At 37.3% G+C, this 7,333-nt stretch overlaps 1 pseudogene; it reads right to left on the bottom strand.

Annotated features, from left to right (window-relative positions):
* Window positions 1-5,359: 5,359 nt before the first annotated feature.
* The window catches only part of LOC131825673 (zinc finger SWIM domain-containing protein 8-like), a 96,545-nt pseudogene continuing 94,571 nt past the window's right edge, over window positions 5,360-7,333 (bottom strand).

The raw sequence follows: 7,333 nt of genomic DNA, 5'->3' as shown, positions 1-7,333 counted from the left end.
AAATTTAAAAAGAGTTACTTTTAAAATGATTGGCCTGGAATTGTTTCTCGACATGTTAAGCTTGCATATTACCTCCACTGTCATTGTACTAATCTCACAAATTGTACTGAGGTCAAAATGTGCTCTTCTTATATGCCAAAACAGGGGAAGAAAGGCCGCATTGTCTTTGGAGCTGAACATTTGTTCACTTCTCACACATTTTCATATAATCATGTCATCTCAGGCTGTTTCTACTTAACAATACAACCATTTGAACAAAGAAGAAAATCAAACAGCTGCATAAAAGATGAACCCATAACTGTTTTAAGTGATTTTTTTTTAACAGTCTCCTTGCACAGATTCCCTGGATCTCTTATGTTTATGATTGTCTTTATCTCCAAAGGATGAAGCAATCGCACTGTTGTACTTGAAGAGTATAGATAAAGGATGAATTAACTGGCCGTTAGGATTGATTCAATTCCATTGGCTGACCTAGAAAATATACTTAGATATATTTCAATGAAGACTGAATTACATACATCTGCACAGTTAATTTCCTTATTTAAAAAAAATCTCCTAATAATTAGCCTTTACTTAACATCTCCCTATTTTCTGTCACTCAGGATAAATTTTTCTGAAAACAGAATTCCACAGAACTCAAAGAGCTAGAGCAGGACAGACAATTGTGGATTTAACATTGTTTTTACATATTTTCTACCAATGGAAATAAATAAAATGATTAGGAAAGAATAGTTACTTCAACCACAAACTAGTAAGCTTAAGTTTTTAAACAAGTAAAGTTAGATTATAGAAAACTTTAAGTTTATTTAAATTTTTTTTCTACTTGTATTTTTACTTATTGATTGCTTAAATTAAAAACGAGAAATGATACACTTTTAAACTATCAGTGAAAAAATTATTTCTCTATCTTGACTTTTGTTGCATGTTTTTATTCTATTTATTTATTTATTTATTTTTGCATCACACTGTGATTAAAATTTAAGGGGAGGTAACAATGGTTTACTAAACATGATTAATAATTCACTAAGTCCAAGCTTTGCTTTAAATGATGTTTATATTCCAGGGAGGTTCTTGAATAAGATTTAGTAAAAGCATTGATTTTCTAGTATTGGTAACAGAAGACCATGAAACTCTGTTGAAAGGGGACTCCCTTAATGTCTTATATTGGTATAGCATCTAGAAATGCCTCTACCTTGTAATCCAAAATAAAAAAGGATAAGAGTATGCAAATAGGAAAGCCTCTAGCATACAGATTGCTGAGTCACTCTTGGTATTACAGTTCTACCACTTAAAAGTGAATTATTTCAGAAAAATATTGCAATCAAGACATGAAATATAATAGACAATCAATATGCAGGATGCCAGCAAAACATCATATAAACTATGCATTTTTCCTTGTTAAAGTCTTATGTGAGCCATGAATTATGCAAAACAACCAAGAGATCCTATTAAAAAGGCGATACATCTTCAGGATCCTAAGACATGAAAGACCATTTGAGCTTTACTCTCAAGGTTATTACAGAGTTATCAGAAATCCTCAGAGTCTGAAAGTTTTAAATGGAAGTAAGAATATATTGCAAATTATATGCTGGGAGAAGAGAAACACTGCAGAAAAAAATGATTTTTGATGAAGTAATAAAAATCATTTATTTAGTAGGCTACTGATTTGCTCAAGAGCACAATTTATAAAGCAAAAGCCCGATGCCCACAGTGATGTCACTGGTTGGAACGTGGGTTTTGAAGAAGTCTCCATTCGTATGCACAACGTACCTTCCAATGAAAATTTATATTTACTTGTCTGGAAAAATTTAGCATAGTTTAGATGTGTCTTTTAATACTTTAAAGTATGATTGCCAAATTATTGGTGTTATTGATAATAACACTGCCACTCAAGCATGACTTAGGAGACTGATTAATTCTGAGAAATCACAGAAGAGTGGGTTCAGATGGTCTGTTATGAGCAAGATAATGGATTTAACACTTAGAACAGGTGCCTTGTTTGTAAGCCATCCAAATTCTTGGACCAGATGTAGCGAAACTAGGTTGTCAGTGTTTCTTTAATATATATATATATAATCCTCTCCAGTTTATTAGTTTTTCCCTTAAATTATTTTGGCAAAACTGAGGTTGATGAATTTCAGTCAGATGTGTCTACCGAAGCAAAAGAATGGATATCTGGTTAGCCAATCAAAGGAATGATAAAATGTCTTTCAATACAATTTAAACGATATAATTTTTATCCCCACAGGATGTCTGATTGCAATAGTCTCATATGCTGTTGCTCAGCCCTCCCCACACAGTTTCAATTTAAATAAATGCATACTACCAGGGTACTTACAAAAAAAGGAATAGAAAGAAACAAAGTATAACATTCAATGTGATACTATAATTGCAAACACTTGGAAACACTTAGCTTAATTGAGTCAGTTTAGGACTACCTTCCAAAGGGTTTATTTTTCTCTCTCTCTCTCTCTCTCTCTCACACACACACACACACACACACACAACCCTGACGCTCTCTCTGTGTCACCATTAGTGTTGTGCAATTACTATATTCCTCGCCACAGCCCAAGTTCTCACTGAAAATGGTGAAATGGATAGCAAAGGAAGGTTTTTACCCCATAAATCAACCAAGAGTCAGCATAGCGACTGGCTACAGCAGGGGCTTTGGAACCATAGTGAGATGTGATCTCAGGTGAGTAGGTTGGTGCATTTGAGCCTTTGAAGAGCTGTCTTCCCTTTAAAATGGGCTAAGAAGCTAGCATAATACTTAGGGTTGCTTCAACACATGCTGTCCCTGTGCTTTCAGCTGTTCTGCTTTATATCACAAGTGCGCTGTTCCTGAAGGCCTCACATTCATTCTCCAGCAACATTGGCCCATGGGAAGAAGGGACGGGGGCCTTCCAGCTAGAGGAAAGAAGTCGTCAGAGTACACGCCTAGGCCTTCTATATTAGTCAGCCAGGGTTACTATAACGAAATACCACAGGCTGGGCCGTTTAAACAACAGGTTTTTCTCACAGTTCTGGAGGTGAGAAGTCTAAGATCAAGGTGTCAGCAGGTTTATTTTCTCTGAGGCCTTTCTCCTGGCGTGTAGATGGCTGCCTTTGCACAGTGTCATATATGAACTCTCCTCCATATGCACACACTCGTTGTATCTCTTTTGTGTGTCCCAATCTTCTCTTCTTATATGGACACCAGACAGATGGTTTAGGGCTCACCTGTATGATGTCATTTATCTAATTACTGCTTTTAAGGCCCTATCTTCAAATACTGTCATATTCTGAGGAACCGAGGCCTAGGACTTCAACATATGAATGGGGGGGCTGGGGACATAAGTGAGCTCACAACACTCCCTCTGCCTCTATGTTTTCCCTAAGAACCATGTATATCCGCCCTGAGTTCGTCGCTTCCTGGATGTCTACAGCTCTCCAGGGACACTAGCTACCACTGGAGGGATCTGTTTTTCCAGCTTCTATTGGTCACTTGGGCCAGGTGCTCTGACAATCCCAGTTTCTCTCATTTTTCCCTCCACTTGAAAACTGGTACACGTTTCTGTTGTTGTTAATTGGGATATTCTACCTTCCCTTGTTTAGTTGTTCTGCTCTTGATCAATTCCCTCGATTAAATTTTCTTAGTTTCAAATACAGCTGAATCTCCTTTCCAATAAAAGAAAAAAATAAATAGATACAGATAAGGAGTAAATGAATCAATGTTTGCAAAGTCAGGAGAACATAGCATAATAAGTACCGTGCATGTGTTTTAATAAATGAACAATATTTCCTCATTCTATGAAAGACCTTTGTGCAACTTCTTCATTTCACAGAAGATTTACTTTATACACACTTTAAAGTTGCTCTACTCAAGCTCTTTATTATTTGTTATTAGTTCTCTTTTTGATAAATTATTGTTTCTGAAAACCAAAGATTTAGAGTAAAGCTTGAAAAATTTTGTTTTATTTTTCAAAATTAAATAAAAAGAACAGAACAGATTTTCTGGGCCCAATTATAGTCTTTGCTCTGTTACTTCTAAAAAGAGGTACTTTTTTTCTCTTTTACAGTGATGAATGAGTTAACATGTGGGAGTTTTTACAGGTTTTAAAAATCTGTGTTTTCATTCTAGTTGTGCTTTTTTACAACTGTGCTAGTCACCACTTTCTCATCTATAGTTCAGACAGGGCCATATCCCACTTGAAATTTCATGTAAAAATTAAATGTGAGTTGCTCTTTCAATCTCACTCCTTTCTTGTCTTTTTCTCATCATCATATTGTTATAACTTAACTAAATTTTGCCCTCCCTTAGAGAAATCTCATTATGTCATGCTTTTAAAATGTGAATAAAATCTTACCCCCAAATGTTTAAAATTTGGCAAAAAAAAAAAAAAAGGATTATACCACAAAGAGGTTTTATTAATATATCCTTTTGATATTTCACTTCATAATTTCTACTATGTAACCTGGCTGCTGGCTTCTGTCTGCAAAAATAATTCTCAAAATTGAAGCAACTTATTCTCTTTTCCCTTTTTCTTGGTCTTTCTGGTGATTTTACCGTTTGCTCAATCCATTCTCCAATGAAAATGCTTAGATTCTCCTCCTCCTTCTAAGTTTTTTTTCCTCCAACCCATGATCATCCCAAGTATGAATCCAGAAACAAAGCAGCATCAACCCAGCAAAACACACCATGACAAATATACTTTACCATTTTTGTCCCTATAGTGTAATTGTGTAAGTATACTCATTACCTCCCAGCGTAACAAACAAGTAAATCAACAAACGGGCACAGCAAACACACACACACACACACGCACACACACACACACACACACACGACCAGACAGCTCTTTTACTTTTGCTTCTATGATCCTGGATTTTAACCAGATGTCACCAAATATCTCTTGCTTTACTCCCAAACTTTCTGAGAAAGTGATTTATTTTCACTGTTCTTACTCCCTTATCAATTATTCCATCCTCAACTCAATAAATTCCAGTTTTTTTCACTTGTCATTTTATTCTAAATACTCTTATCAATGTTTCCAATGACTTAGTTAGTATTCCTATAAATAGCTTGTCAATATGATCTTCTTTGACCTTTCTGTATGTTTAGTATTCTCAGTCACTGAACTGGGGGTTTTTCTTATATATTAAATATATATATAAATATATATTTTTTCTTATATTTTCTGGTCCTTATTTTTTCTGTTTTGTCTGCCTCACTGGAGTGGGAGAAACTTAAGACTAAAGCAAATAACAGTCTTTCCCCCACATCGGTTCAAAGTTCATCTGCACATGGAGGGAAGGAAGGTGAAGTCCCAGGCAGACTAGAGTAAGAAAGGAATTTATAGATTTATAAATGCCAAATAAATACCAAAGGCCACCCAATGCCCCCTCCCAGACAGGGCTGTCTCCCCCAACCCTAGGCTTCTGGGGTCTGAGACATCTTGGCCCCAAGCTACAGCCCAGGAGCAGCTACCAGTCTGGGCTACCAGAGAACTGAGTGGGGATAATCTGTCCAGCCAAGATTCACTCCCTCTGTGTGAGGGGCCCCTATAGCCACAGGCCTGTGTCCCCGTATAGGACCCTAGAGGGGCCAGATTCATGGGGAGAAGGTGGTCATCTCGAGTGAGACCTGCTGCCACAGCTCCTTTGTCTGTTTGCTGTGCTTGAGGTTCTGCAGGATGTCGTTGAACTGCATCATGCTCATGGGTGTCAGGCGGAAGGCGCTGCGGGCACTGCAGATCGCGTTCACAAAGTCTCGTACTTGGTAGGGGTCAGGAGAATCAGGTGGTGTTGGATGTACTGCATGTAAGCCTGCTGGCAGTGCTGCACCAGTTGGTGGAAGGCTGGGGCATGCAGGTGGTTGTGGGCATGAGAAGGGCTCAGCTGCTGCAGCGTCTCCATGATGATCTCCCAACTTTGCTGCCAGCCCAACAACCATTTGACATCATCAGTGTAGGTGGAGGGGAGCGGGAGAAGTTGTTGGGGTGTTCGGTGACCCAGCATTTCCAGTGCCAGCATTTCAACACGGTAGGCAGCGTGCAGGTGGTGCAGGCTGTGTGGGTTGACAGGCTGACTGTGTGTCTCCTCCTCGGCTGGTAGAAACCCCCCGCTCACCAAAGGGCTGGGCTGTGTAGTCAGGGCAGGCAAGGAGGCACCCTGGATGGCTGGAATTATTTGGTCATAACTTATGTCTTTTTGCAGGCTCCTTTAGTGGATTGAAAAGTTGGTTTTCTGGAAGTTTCTATCCTGTATTTTACTGCCTCTACACAGCTTGATATGTAAGACCTTACTTAAATTATCTAAATAATAGCTACAGTTATAGCATTATTTATTGCCTATGTGTAAAGATTTACAAAATACTTATGTCTGAAGCAGATCTTTTCTTCAGGTACCACTTGTCCATATAATTAACTATATGTGAAATATCTGCTAGAGGAAGACCTTCAGGCAGGTCAGTATATTAAATATGTGGACTTAAACTCATCATGTTCTCCCCAAACCTGTCCCTATAGCTATGAATTGTTCTATAATGCAAAATAGTTTTCTAAATCTAAATTATCTACTCCCAATACTCTAAGTATTTTTAGATATACAATCTAAATACATAAACTATCTTCTTTCCATTAACATTGCTATAAAATTTCCTCATATTCTCATCATTTTTATTTAGAGATTTACAAATACCCACCTCATTTTCCTGTTCATTGCCTTGTCTGCCTTCTGCTTGGAGCACCATTATCATGTTTCATATAGTTGTAGACTGTCCTTCTATAAACACAGACATGATTAGTTCTCTGTACTTAAAATAATTCCAGTAACTCAATAAAAGCACAGAATAAAATTCATGTTCTTACTTGGTTATAAGATTCACTGTGCCTTGATTTCTTCACAGAAATTCTAGTTCATCATTTCATGTTTTAAATTCTGCCCTCTAGCTATACAAACAGAAGTAGCAAAGAGAAGTAGCTTCTAGAAAACAGAAGTAGCTTGGGAATAAATAAATATGCCATAAGATCTCCATTCAGTAATTTAATTACAGTTCACCTCACTGTTGGGGATCTCCTAACAACTTTTTTTGTTGTTATAGCTACTAGCTCCAATCAGTATTTTTGTTTGTCTGTTCATGTGTTTTTTAAAAACCCATTTGTATGCATCCACTGTTAGGAGGCCTCTTTTGCTTACCTAATATGTATAAATTTTTTAAATTAAAAGAAGATAGAACAGTGTCATCTACTACATTAGATTGGCCTACTCTATAGCAATAACCTATGTCTTGCTAAATTGCCTTCCCCAGACCACATTGTAACTGGGGTTGTTGATATATTGAGGTTCTGTCAAT

The sequence above is a fragment of the Mustela lutreola genome, chromosome 2 (genome assembly GCF_030435805.1).
Source record: "Mustela lutreola isolate mMusLut2 chromosome 2, mMusLut2.pri, whole genome shotgun sequence".
Classification (NCBI taxonomy): Eukaryota; Metazoa; Chordata; class Mammalia; order Carnivora; family Mustelidae; genus Mustela; species Mustela lutreola.
Note: the sequence above shows the minus strand (reverse complement) of the source record. Positions and strands in the feature narration are given on the sequence as shown.